The 13,450-nt window shown below is 43.3% G+C and overlaps 1 long non-coding RNA gene across 2 annotated transcripts; it reads right to left on the reverse strand.

Annotated features, from left to right (window-relative positions):
• Positions 1 to 5,325: 5,325 nt before the first annotated feature.
• LOC143686309 (uncharacterized) lies at positions 5,326 to 9,955 on the reverse strand. 2 transcript variants are annotated; one of them, XR_013177018.1, is made up of 3 exons: positions 9,823 to 9,955; positions 6,797 to 7,290; positions 5,326 to 5,729 (listed from the first exon to the last, which is right to left on the reverse strand). It is a non-coding gene; the product is annotated as an uncharacterized LOC143686309 (long non-coding RNA). The 2 variants fall into 2 exon arrangements; XR_013177019.1 differs by lacking the exon at positions 5,326 to 5,729 and adding an exon at positions 6,030 to 6,712 and having other exon boundaries at positions 7,078 to 7,290.
• Between the last annotated feature and the right edge of the window lie 3,495 nt (positions 9,956 to 13,450).

The raw sequence follows: 13,450 nt of genomic DNA on the forward strand, positions 1-13,450 counted from the left end.
TATTTACCAGAATCTCAAAAAGATTAACTCAGGTAATGTGTGCATTATTTAATCATAGTGATCACTCCTAGTCACATGCCTACCTGTGGAGCTGTGGAGGTGGTGGCAGTGATGGTGGCAGAGGCATGATCTAAGCCCACCCAAATCACATGAACTGAGAGTGGAAGAAGGCTGTACCTGTTCTCCCCACTACATCTCCTAAACTTACTGTCATACCTCAAAGCAGCATGAATATTCTTTGACAGATCCTTGATGCAATTTTTAGCTAAAAGAAATAGGGTCCCTGTTCCTGGCCCTCACTCCTACCCCAAGATAGATTTTGAGTAGCCTCATAAGTATTTTGGGGTCATCATAAAAGAAAGTAATTTACATGGTCAAGGACAAAGGAAAGCATATGTTAAGCAGGATCTCTCATTACACAAGATCTATTATAAACTGCTCAACAAAACACTGTTATTATGGGCCATCTGCAGGAACATGGGAATATTTGTTAGGCAGAAGTACTTATTGTAATGATAGTTGACATTGTGAAATCTCACCATTTTCTGCTTCTTCACTTTTGTAGGTCTTTTGCGAAGTTTCCTTTTAAGTGTCCTCTATATAAATTTAGATGATTTAAGGGCTTTAATGAAGAGCTGATAAATTTGTTTTGGATACAGACATGGGGCAAGTGTTATAATCTACATTTTGGACAGAGTGGTTAAACATTTCCATCATGACATTCTTCTTACAAATGGATAACTGCTTCTTATTCTTTATTATTTGAAGACATTGTTCTTCCTGATTTTCAGGACCCCTCATAATCTGCTTGTCCCTTCACTTTTCAATCACAATGCACACAACCTTTAACCACAGCATCCCACTCCATCAGGCAGTTCCCGTCACCGTCCTGGGCACATCCTGATCTCCTGCAGTAGGCTGTGTATGCTCTCATCACTGAAATGCCCTTCCTCTGCTTGTCCACATTCTTTTCATCCCTCAAGGTCAAGCTCCCTTTCCGCTACACTTCCAGCTGACATTCTTGTCCCTGTTCTCTGAACAATTAGCCCATGAATATCCCCACGTAAGGCAATTTAGCATATAAAATATTTCATGTTTCTTTGTCATTGTTTCCATGTGTACATCCTGTACCAGAGAACGAGGTATCTCTGGTTCAGACATTTCTCTTGAGCATCAAATGACTACTGGAGATATTAACTTGGCTGTGGCAGCGGCATCTCGTATTCAGCAAGTCTGAAGTGGTACCTGTTACCTGCTCCTCTCTCTAACTCCAACCCACTTCTGTTGCAGAAATCAGTTTCTATAAATAATCTCCTACGCAGTTGGCTAATTTAGACTCTTCAGATTCATTCTTGATTCTGCCCTTTCAGAAACTCACTCATCCAGTCACTAAGTTCTGTCAGTTCTATTCCTAAATGTGTCTGGGTTCCTTTCCCCTTCACTGGAATAGTTCAAGTCTTCATCATCCTTTGCTTGGACTATCACAGTGGACTTCTGACAGATCTCCCTGGCTCCAGGCTCACCTCTTTCAATCCATCAGCTTCACTCGTGGCCAGAGAGCGTAGCTTCTGCCACTCCTCTGCTTAAAAGCTATCAATCATTCCTACTGGTATGCAAGAAAAAATGCAGACCCCTCAACAGAGCTTGCAAGGCCATCAGTGATCTAGCTCCCTGCTTTGCTCTCCAGCTTCATGTTCTGCATTTCTGATGAGTCCTTTACTCCAGCTGCATGGAGTCCTGATGTTCATGTGCTCACCTGTGCTGGAGCAGCTCAGCAAACATCGATGTGGCATCTGGGATCACCAGACACTGTCCCAAAAGCCATCCTGGTACTGTAATTATGTGTCTGTGTGTTTCTGTGAGGTTTTACATTTAATGCCTGGAATGAAGTCGTAACTCAATAAATGATAGATGACTAAATAAATGAGTTGATGATATGAAACCTCTGTCCAGGGAGGCACTGTATATTATAACTTCGAAACTCTCACAGATACATCATGATACAGGCATCCAATTCATACTCATGCTTCTCTGTGATGCTCTTGAACTTTGTCAAGAGATTGATAGATTGTTTGCCAGTGCCTATGTCAAGGAGGAATACATGACCTTAAGATCCGTCTGTGTCTTTATCATTATTCAGTGCATAATTAACTAGGTGTTTGGAACTGGTACACTGTTTGGCACCGCCTCCGCTTTTATGGGTAGGATTCTGTGTTGGTTCAGGCAGATGTTTGTTGATGCACTCTGGTGGTTTAGTGTGGAGTCCCCCGGGGTTTATCCTATAATAGATCACCCAAACAATGGTTTATTCAAAGGAATAAGAGCTAGAATTGGATGAATATATATATATATTTATTTATTTATTGGCATTGCAGGCTCCGGGACTCGAACCCAGGTTTCCTGCATGTCAGAGGAGAATTCTACCACTAAGCTACCCTTGCACCACCCAGGTGAATATTTTTGAATATAAATTAGAGATGGAGACCTACTATGAACTTCCTTTTGGATTATCCATTAATATATTTTGAATTCCGTGCTTTGGGCTAGGCTGGTATAGAAACATGTTATGTGTAAATATGTAAGGGGAACTCAGTGAATGTTTTCCAGGGAAAGTCTAAGTGAGGAATTCTATTTTTTAGTGATGAAAAATATCCAGGAGAGGAATATTACCTGACAGATTACATCTATCCACAAAAAAAGGTGACACATTGAACACAAGTATGTAGCACTCCATCTACCTGGCATTATCAGGAAATAAGGTATTCCTTGGAAGGGAATCTCTAGTGTAGGGGCCTGGGCATCAGTATTGCTTAAAGTGCCTAAAGTCAGTCTGGTGCACAATGACAGTTATGGGGCCCTGTATTAGAGGGCTTAGATGAAGGAGAACTTTTTTTACCACTTTTACTTCTGCTTTTGAATTCCTAGCACAGTGCCTGGTCCATTGTAGGTAACTCATTCTCATTTGCTGAATCAAATGGAATTACTTATGACCTTGGACAAGCCATCAAAATTGAGACACTAATGTAACTGTCCTGAAAGCTGAGTAGGATGGGTAAGGAGAATGAGGCTGGGAGAACACCTTGTGCGAAGGCAGAGAAGAACCTCCAGCATGCATCTGGGGAAAGTAAGTGGTGGGTGTTGTGGTTGGGGGAGGCGGGGGAAGGGACAGAGAGGCTGGAAAGTTGGTCAGTTTAGTCTTTGACCTAGTCCCTGTTGGGCTTAATTTGAGAGGAGACCAATGGGGAGTTAAAATTTCAGAGCAAAGTGAAGGGCTGGCCTCCAAACTGTCAAAATTCTGAGATGCCCACATATTTCTTGAACAATTTCCAGGTTTTCATTGGGGTGGGTTTTTGTCTTTCTATCAGGTACCCATGGTCTTCGTGCTGCTGCTTGGCTGGACTGTGAGTCCCACCAGGTCTCCCTCCTTTCCTCTTGCTGACCTCACTCCCACCCAGATATCTCTAGTATTTCACTGACACTGCCGCTTTATTTCTGCTTTAGTGTGGGCACATCTCCAGGGGGCGCCATTCACGCTGCAGTGTAGGTGAGGAGCGCCTGTCAAATGCAGCTTTGCAGCGCTGGCGTCCCTGGGCATAAGTGCTGCCCTCCTTGCTGAAGTAACAAGTAACACGTTGTTCACAGAGGCCTTCTGGAGACTCTGTCCCATTCCACAGGTTTGGTCTCCACAGCAGGGGTTTTGGGTTTCAGGGCTGATGGTGTAGGAGATACCTTCTTCGTCTGGAAAGCCTTCTCTTGGGAGGCAGGATGATTACACAGTAGTTCAGAGTATGGGCTTGGAGCGAAACTGTGCAGTCGGCTGCCTGGTTGCATCAGGGACAAAGTGGGGGCTGCTGTGCTTCCATTTTCTCCTTTGCGAAGTGCGGGTTGTAATGGCATGTATCGCACTGAATCGGTGTGAAATTGAATGGTTTTACATGGGGAAGTTTCTGAAATAGTGTCTGGCATAGTAAGCACTCAGAAGCCTTAGCTAATATTTGCTTTACCCTTTCTGTATCATATATAATTTTATAATTTCCACCATTTGCATTTGCCACTTCTGGTCCAGTTCTTATTATTAATTTAGCCCCAAAAGAAGAATTATGGTGGGAGTGTGCTTGTAATTTAGTAGAAATGCTTATTTTGTGTTTAATGGTATTCCTGAATTTCAAAATTACCAAGGATGTTTGTGAAAACGCTGAGCTGTTTTCTAATCGATAGAATAGGGTGGAGTCCACAGGAGGATGAAAATTAATTTGATGGCTCTGTTTTATTATATCACTAGGTATCAACAATCTCTGAGATATTCTCACTTAGAGATTATAAAATGACATACCTAAAATCACTCTAGAATGTTGGTGGAAAGACAGACATCGTACCTCTCCTCTGCCCCTGCCTTGAGATTTGGACTCTAGATCCATGATGAAATTTATCATTGCCTTTTGTTTTATGGTCACTAATTTAACATTAGGGTTTCCCTTGTTATATCAAGCACAAGTTCAACAATGCTTCTGTAGGCACTGCCCAAGCAGAATTCGTTTGAAGAAGGAATTAGCCTAATGCTGGGAGTTTCTTGTACTACACTGAACTTTCAGAACTGCCCTGTAGCAAACCCAATTAGGCATCTGCAGACTACGTTTTATCAGCTCATTGTTGCAAAGAGGCCAGGCTCAGAATTTACTGTTAATGTTAATTATGGAAAGATGTCAGAGGGAGCATGCTCAGTGTCTTTAACCCATTTTTAAAAAGCAGGTCAAATTTAGCATCTGGAGGATAAGTTGCAATTTGATTGGAAATAATGGAGCAACTTTAACATGAAATTCAATAAATGGGTCAGGGATATTCTAAGTTTAAAATTGTGAGATAAGTTTGTTCAGCCCAGGGCTCTTGTCTGCTGTCGATTATTGCCAAGTCCAGGAAGGTACCTGGGCTTTTGTTTTCTGGAGTTTGTGTCTGTTTTATTAGAAGAATATTATGCTGAATCACTAGTTTTTTATTTTTTTTAAACATAACAACATAAAAACACGAAAATTCTTACCATATGATCATTCCATTCTTGGTATATAATCAATAACTCACAATATCATCACACAGTTGTATATTCATCACCACGATCACCTCTCTGAACATTTGCATCAATCCAGAAAAAGAAATAAAAAGAAAAAAGAAAAAAATTCATACGTACCATACCCCTCCCCCTCCCCCTCACTGATCATCAGCATTTCAATCTACTAAATTTATTTTAATGTTTGTTCCCCTATTATTTATTCATTTTTGATCCATATGTTTTACTCATCTGTCGATAAGGTAGATACAAGGAGCATCAGACACAGGTTTTCACAACCACACAGTCACATTGTGAAAGCTATGTCATTATACAACAAGAAACATGGCTACTGGAGCACAGCTCTACATTTTCAGGCACTTCCCTCCAGTCTCCCCATAACACCTTAACTAAAAAGGTCATATCTGTTTAATGCGTAAGAATAGCCTCTAGGATAACTTCTCAGCTCTGGAATCCGTCAGCCATTGACACTTTATTCTGTCTCATTTCACTCTTCCCCCTTTTGGTCGAGAAGGTTTTCTCAATCCCTTGATGCTGAGTCTCAGCTCATTCTAGATTTCTGTCTCATGTTGCCAGGAAGGTCCACACCCCTGGGAGTCATGTCCCACGTAGACAGGGGGAGGGTGGTGAGTTTACTTGTCATGTTGGCTGGACAGAGAGGCCACATCTGAGTAACAAAAGAGGTTCTCTTGGGGGTGACTCTTAGACCTAATTTTAAGTAGGCTTAGCCTATCCTTTTATGCTGAATCACTCTTGATATTTGTTTAGGAAGACATTTAAAAAGTCAGTAGTCTCTCAACCTGCGATAACAGGGCTGTGAGGTTTGCTGACATATGGTAGAAGAAATGCAGAATGTGGAAGGGGCTTAAGCTCACCCCTTTCGGGTTGAAGAAAGAAGACAGAGAGCACCTTCAATCAGTGTGGGGGATTCAGTCATGTCCCCCACAAAAGTCATGTTCAAGTCTCAATTTGCATTGCTGAGGGTGTGAACCCATCTGTAAATAGGACCTTTGAAGATGTTTTTATTGGTTAATATGTGGGCTCATTTGTGAATGGGGTCTTCCAAGATCTTATTTTGGATGAGGCCAAATTGAATGAAGGCCATGTAAAGAGAGCACTTGGGACACAATCAGTTACAAGAAGCCTCAGGAGAAAACCAAGGAAGAGATGCAAGGCAAGGAAATCCAGGGGTTGTGGCAAGCCAGCCCCAGGATGCCATGGACTTCGGGGTGAAAGCATGGCCTTGCTGCTGCCTCTAGCCTCTGAAACAGCCCTGGAAAACTAATGCAGCGGGGTTCACCAGAAGAAGAGCCTGAGAGAGGATTCACGAGCAGGTGATCGGTTAAGGAGGCGTAGCCAGGGAGACCAGCGTGGGGGTGTGTGGGGGGGGATGGGGGGCAGAGCAAGTGGGACAAGGAAAGAGATCCCAGAGGATGGCTTCAGCCTGATCCCACAGGAAACTCTGGATTATGGAGTGTGTCCCAGAAGGATCCCGGCCCAAAGCAAGGGAACTGAGGCTTTCATATGCCTGCTCTAATGAGCCACTGGTCGGGGGCATGGCGGGAGGTATTGGGAAATAAATCCTTGGACACTTCCAGTTTACACACAGGTAGGCAAAGCAGGCTCTGGTAATGCCACCTCAGGTGCCGCCTGTTGAAAGTGAAAGCACATCAAAGTCAGAGAGGGTAGGAAAATGGGAAAAGATACTTAAGGGGCCCCGGGTAGAGCACCAACCTTTCTTAAGGGTGAGGAGAAGGACAGGTGCCAGGTTCCTTTATTTTCTTCCCACTCCCTGGGCCAACCTTTGCTGGAGAGGAGGGTGATTTTAGTAACCTCTGGATATGAGGGAAGCCTGCAGGGCAGTGGGGGCGGATGCCAGCATGGGACAGTCAGGCAGAGAGAGGTCTGGGTTCAGCCCTGAGCCTCCTTTGTCTTTCAGTAACAGGAAAGATGTGCAGCTATTCCCCACTTCCAGGTGGGCTGTACTGGGGGGTAGGGCTCATGGGAGTTGGTACCAGGTGTGCATCTTTGTACCAGTGACCACTCAGGTGAAAAACGAGCCAGCCAGTCAGGCTGTTTGGGGAGTGGAGGAGCAGTTGAAGCTGATCTCTGATGGAGGCATCAGTGGAGCACAGGACAAGGTGAGTTGGAGGGGCCAGTCCCCCATTTCTTGGCTGTTCTCTGTCTCTCTGTTTGGACTGGGAAGCCTTCTGCTTCAAGGCTTCTTTCTGTTTTGGAGAGTGAAAAGGGCCTGGAGGAGGGGAGCCAAGGAATGGAGCGCTCTGGCCTAGTTCTAGGCTCCAAATTCCAGGGCGGGAGGTGGAGAGGATCTCAGAAATCTTCAGAGGAGACGGGACCGGGAGGGGTTCAGGGCAGAAGTCCCCCCTGGGAATAAGGAGTGCAATTGCCTCTAGCTTGTAGACTCCTGCTTGTCTTGGGGCGCTGGCAGAAAGGGTTGGGCACAGGAGGGTGAGGAATAAGAGTTAGTCTCAATATCTCACGTCTCCATTTTTGCAAAGCCTCCCTCCTCTAGTTGACCTTGGGTGCCTTAGGCATAAAACCGTGGCTCTGACCTAGGCTGGCCTCACATGATTTATAATTATTCCATCCTGCCTAAGCACATCAAACATCCCATTTCCTCATGCTTTGATATCAGCTGGCTGTCTTTCTAACTAATTAGCACCAAGTATTAATACCTCCTTCTCATTTTATAGATTAATGTGCTTCCTTTCCCAAGGTTTTTTGCCAGGAGAAAGGCCCCATCCTTTTGTCTTTGAAAAATCATGCAATCAATTTTTCTTTCTTATTATAAAAGCATCTCAAGTTTCATTTTCTAAAATTATTTGTGTAGAAAAAGAAAGAAAAGAAATACCATTAATTTCTAAAACCTGGAGAAAACTGCTGTTTCCATTTTGGTATGAGTTCTCATCTTTTATCAATACATACCTACTGAAGACATATACACACATGTATACATACATTCATATTTACACTAAGATTATTACATTTCAGCAGAGGTTGATTGGGGAGACAGGCGAAGTTCTATGCCAAAGAAATACTGTCTCCCAGCAAGATTTATGTCATCTGCTCTGTTTGAATCTACACTATCCTGTGTGGGAACAGGAGTGAGACTGGTCAACAGCCTGAGATCTTATCCCATGTTGAATTGGGTTGGGGCTTAGACGGGTTTAGGTTGCAGACATGGAGGCTTGGATAGGAGGCATTAAAAAAAAAATACATAGGAAAGATAGGTGGGAGCTGAATTGGAGCAACCCCAGATTGAGCTCCCACTGGTTTTGTTGCTTGTTCCCTGGAAGCTTAGGGCCCACTTAGCTTAGTTTTGTTCATATAGCAAGGTGCTCAGAGTCTCAAAGGTTCTGAAACCAATAGGGCCATGCTTGACCCTTTTGTAGAAGTCAAAATGTCAGTGTGTTCAAGGATGGGCAGGTTGTGTATGGCAGACTGGGTTCTCCAGATACAGAGTTTATGAGCAGAATGTTTAGTTGGGTGCGCTCCCCTAGACGGTAGGGAAGGAAGCAGGATCAGGCAGAGGGAGAACTTGTGCTGCTCTGCACACTTAATAACCTCACCAAACCTTACCTGTGCTCTGAGGTTGAGCTGGCTCACCTGAGTTGTCCCGTGTTGGCCCAAATAGCCTGGCCTTTGATCAATTATTGGGTGGGCTGCCCCAGGACGGTGTGATCTTGGGGAAGGAGCTCTCTACAGCTGAGGCAAACAGTGAAGGACTCCCAGCACTTGGGATGCATCCTTCTGTGAACCTGGGTCTGGACAGTTGATCTCAGCATCCACCTTATGTCAGTGAGTGTGAGACAGTGTGGTGCACCTGGAGAGTGAGTATGGTGTGGGCTATGGCCAATGTCATCTAAATTTAATTTTAAAAAGCACTATGCCAGCCAAGCAGAACATATTTTGGGGGCAGATTCTGGCCTTGTTCCCCTATTTAGAATCCCTCTGCTTTAGAGAGAAGATAGTATCTCAGCTCTAGAACTTACTAGCTGTGAAACCTGAAACAAGTTATGTAATCTCCATGTCTGTTTGCTCATCTGTAAAATGGAAATAATAATTGTATTTACTTCAAAGAGGTGTGAGAATGAAATGAGATAATTTGTGTAAATTACCAAGCACAGTACTAGGTATATAATTGGCATTCAATACATGTTATTTGTCTTTATAATTATGATACTCATTATTATTTTCAGGTTATCCAGAAGCCCTTGGTGGCCATTCTCTGATCCCCAAATCCCAGTCTCCCCTGGCCTCATGACCTTTTCCCATTGCCTATTGATTTTTCCCATCTGATTCCAACTAACCTCAAGTTCAACTTCTCCAAATACAACTTACGATCTGCATCTCTTTCCAAACTCCAGGCTCCTACATTCATCACCTCCCAAATAAGACTCTCCCCATTTATTTCAGAGTCACCTAAGTTGGGAACTGTAGGCTATCCTCCCCCCTCCTTTACTCCCCACATTCTGTTCATCACCAAACCGCTCTGTTGAATCCATCTCCTGACAAGTTTCTGGAGCCCTCCATGCTTTACTTCAGCTCTCATCCCTGGGTCCGTTCTTGATGAACTCAAATTCATCTTCCACGTAGCTGCTGAGGAAATGTTTTCAAATCCACACAGTCACAACCCTCCTCAGCTGAAGTCCTTCATGAGCTCCTCATTGTTTCTAGATGTGCCAAACATGCTAGAGTGCTTTTTGTGATCTGGGCCCCACTTACATTTCAAGCCTCACCTTTAACCATCTCCCCGCATGAGTCCTTGGCTGTGGTGCTGGTCTATCTGCAATTCCACGAATGTGCCATGTCCCCACCACTCTGCACCTTTCTCTGCCCCATTGCCTTCGTCCCAGAGGCTTGCTTCTACCCCGCCCCACTTCCCGGAGAGTTCTTATTTACCCATAATTCTTTGTGCATCTTCTCTTCTGTGATGTCTCAGCTGACCCGCTTCTGAGTTAGGTAGTGTCTCTCCCCTCTCCCCTCTCCCCTCTCCCCTCTCCCCTCTCCCCTCTCCCCTCTCCCCCTCTCCCCTCTCCCCTCTCCCCTCTCCCCTCTCCCCTCTCCCCTCTCCCTCTCTCTCCCTCTCCCCTCTCCCCTCCCCCTCTCTCTCTCCCCCTCTCCCCCTCTCCCCCTCTCCCCTTTCCCCTCTCTCCCTCTTTTTTTTAAGTCTCTATCATTCATTTATTTAAAATTTATTTTTTTCAATAAATACTCGAGTTTCTGTCAGATGCTAAACAATCTGGTATATGCAGTTGTTAAGTTATTTGTTGCGTGTCTCATTAGTGGAATTGGACAAGTTCCTGAGACAGGTTTACTCTGATTATGGAGTCACTTTCTTTGGGTTGAATTGGGGCTGTCCTGGGACCTTGGTTCTCTGTTAAGTTCATGAGAATCAGGTTTCTTCTATCTCAGAGCCCTATTACTATAAGGAGGAGATCTTAGGCAGCAAAGATGCTGTTTCCACACTTGGTGTTCTAGTTTGCTAGCTGCCAGAATGCAATATACCAGAAACGGAATGGCTTTTCAAAAGGGGAATTTAATAAGTTGCTAGCTTCCAGTTTTAAGGCTGAGAAAATGTCTCAATTAAAACAAGTCTATAGAAATATCCAATCTAAGGCATCTAGAGAAAGATACCTTGGCTCAAAAAGGCTGATGAAGTTCAGGTTTTCTCTCTCAAGTGAGAAGGCACATGGCGGACACAGTCAGGGTTGCTGTCTCAGGTGGAAGGACACATGGCAAACATGGTGTCATCTGCTAGCTTTCTCTCCTGGCTTCCTGTTTCATGAAGCTCCCTGGGAGGTATTTTCCTTCTTTATCTCCAGAGGTTGCTGGCTGGTGGACTCTCTGCTTTGTGGCGCTGCAGCATTCTCTGCTCTCTCTGAATCTCCAGCTTTCTCCAAACTGTTTCCTCTTTTATAGGATTCCAGTAAACTAATCAAGACCCACCCAAATGGTGGAGGGTCTAATCCAGTTTAACAATCACTCTTAATTAAATCACATCTCTAGGGAGATGATTTAATTACAGTTTCAAACATACAATACTGAATAGAGATTAAAAACATGGCTGCCTTTACAAAATGGGATTAGGATTAAAACGTGGCTTTTCTAGGGTACATGAATCCTTTCAAACCAGCACACTTGTCTTCCCAGGAAGCTACAATTATATTGGATTATTTTATTGTAGCCCGCTTTCAGAAGAAGAAAACATTTCCCTCTTGTTTTAGTTTCCCAGTTGCTAAAACAAATACCATACAATGGGTTGGCTTCAACAATTGAGAATTTATTGGCTCACGGTGTTGTGGCTAGGAGAAACCCCAAATCAAGGTGAAGCCTTCTCCCCAAAGACTGCAGCATTTTGAGGCTGGCTGGCAGTGATCTTCAGTCTTTGGCTTTCCTGTCAGATGGCAATGCACATGGCAGTGTCTTCTTTCTCTCCCAGATTCTCAGGCTTCTCCTGTGTCCAATTTCCTTTCCTTATGAGGACTTCATCCATTCAGTTTGGGCACATCTTAACTAATAACATCTTCATGGGTCCTATCGGCAAATGGGCTCACACTCACAGGACCTGAATCTGCCTTTTGTGGGGGATGTGATTCAATCCCTGACATGTCTCTTCCCCTTCCCCTTTGTACCTTTATCCTTGAACTTATCTTATGTGTGGGCCATTACAAGGTCTACTTTCACCTTAGGTTTGCTGTGGCAAGAATATAAACTCGGCAGCCCTTCGAATGCTCTTTACAGCAGAATGGCTGCAAAGAAGCAGTGATGAGAGAGCTCTGTTTATATTAAGAAACTCTCCTGCCCCATGCTCAGTGCAGACAGCTAGATCAAACTTGGAGCCTACCTTCGGTCATTTGGGAGACACTACCTCATTCTTCCCAGCTGGTCAGAGTCCCAGTCAGGGGATGGGAGTGGTTTATTTTAACTGTGAGCTCTTGTGCTTCTGGAATGGAGGTGTGGCGTGTGGCTGGTAGAAGATGGCATGCATGTACTGAAAATATATCAGCGTCTTCCCTGACTTTTAGCTGGTCTCTCTTGCTCTCTCTCTCTCTTTTTTTTTTTTTTTAACATAATTATCCTTATGGAAAGATACAGAACCTAGAAGTTGCTATTAAAGTAGCATAACTAATTAGTGATGTAAGGAACCTTGAAAGTACAAGGAGTTCGGTGACAAGATAACGTTTACATTAAAAATGATCCTGGGCCGGGGAAAGTACTAGACATGCAGCTTATATAAGGAAAGAACATTCTTCTTTCCCTGATATAGCCTCTGCTGCTTTTAGAAAGTAGTTGGGCTTTCTTTGGACAGATGATGAATCTATGTCCAATCCATTATGCTGTCATCAAGAGCCCAAGTTTCTCTCTAATTGTTGTCTAATATTTTTCATAATTTTTCATAAGGGAGTTCACTCCTCACAAACTAGTGCATTTATGACTCAATTGTTCTTAAAATGGATAGCTGCATTGTATGGTGATCTTGCTTTCTTTTTCGTGGACATTGATCATTGTCAGTTCATTTCAGACCAAGATCTACTAACTTTGTCTCTGAGATTGAAAGTATCTCCTGCTTTGAAATCTTATTTATAAGCCATGATTACCAGATCTTTAAAAAAAAGTTTCTTTAATTTAAAAAAACTTGTTCTGGGCTCACATATACTAGAAACCCTGATATAATTTTCTTTAAGGGGAGGCAAATGTAGATTTCTTTCACTCCCCTTTATGTTTTATGGCCTAAGGGCCTATATTCTTATTTTTGTTTGCCTTTAAATACATTTTGAGTAAGATAGTAGTCAGACATGATATGAAATACTTAAACAAAACCACAAAGTGAAAATTAAGTATTCCTACCACCCAGTACTCTACATTTATATAGCAATATCACTATATCAATATATCCTTCCAGAAATATTTAATACAAATCAAGAATATAAAAAAATATATAACTTTTAGGGTGCATAGATGGTTCAGTGGTAGAATGCTCACCTTCCATGCGGGAGACCCGAGTTTGATTCCTGGACCATGCCCCACCCCCAAATATATATAACTTTTAAATATGAACACTAAACCTTGCTATTTCCTTTCACTAATTATCTTGGAGACAGTGATAAATATTATTGCTGCTCATCAATATTTCAACTCTCCTTTTGGCTGCTGCAGTAGGAATGCAATTATCTGACACTCTGCAGTTAGGTGGATAGGTGACTTGCTTGGACCAATGAAATGTAATCAGAAGTCACTTCCAGGTGGAAGGATTTAAGACTGGTGCACAAGTCTCTGTTTCTCTCTTTCTCATGCCACTATGCCTGTGATATCCTCTGGATGAGGCAATAGGGAGCAGAGCATCCCACTGTTCCACAATGACAT

Source organism: Tamandua tetradactyla, chromosome 6 (assembly GCF_023851605.1).
Source record: "Tamandua tetradactyla isolate mTamTet1 chromosome 6, mTamTet1.pri, whole genome shotgun sequence".
Lineage (NCBI taxonomy): Eukaryota > Metazoa > Chordata > Mammalia > Pilosa > Myrmecophagidae > Tamandua > Tamandua tetradactyla.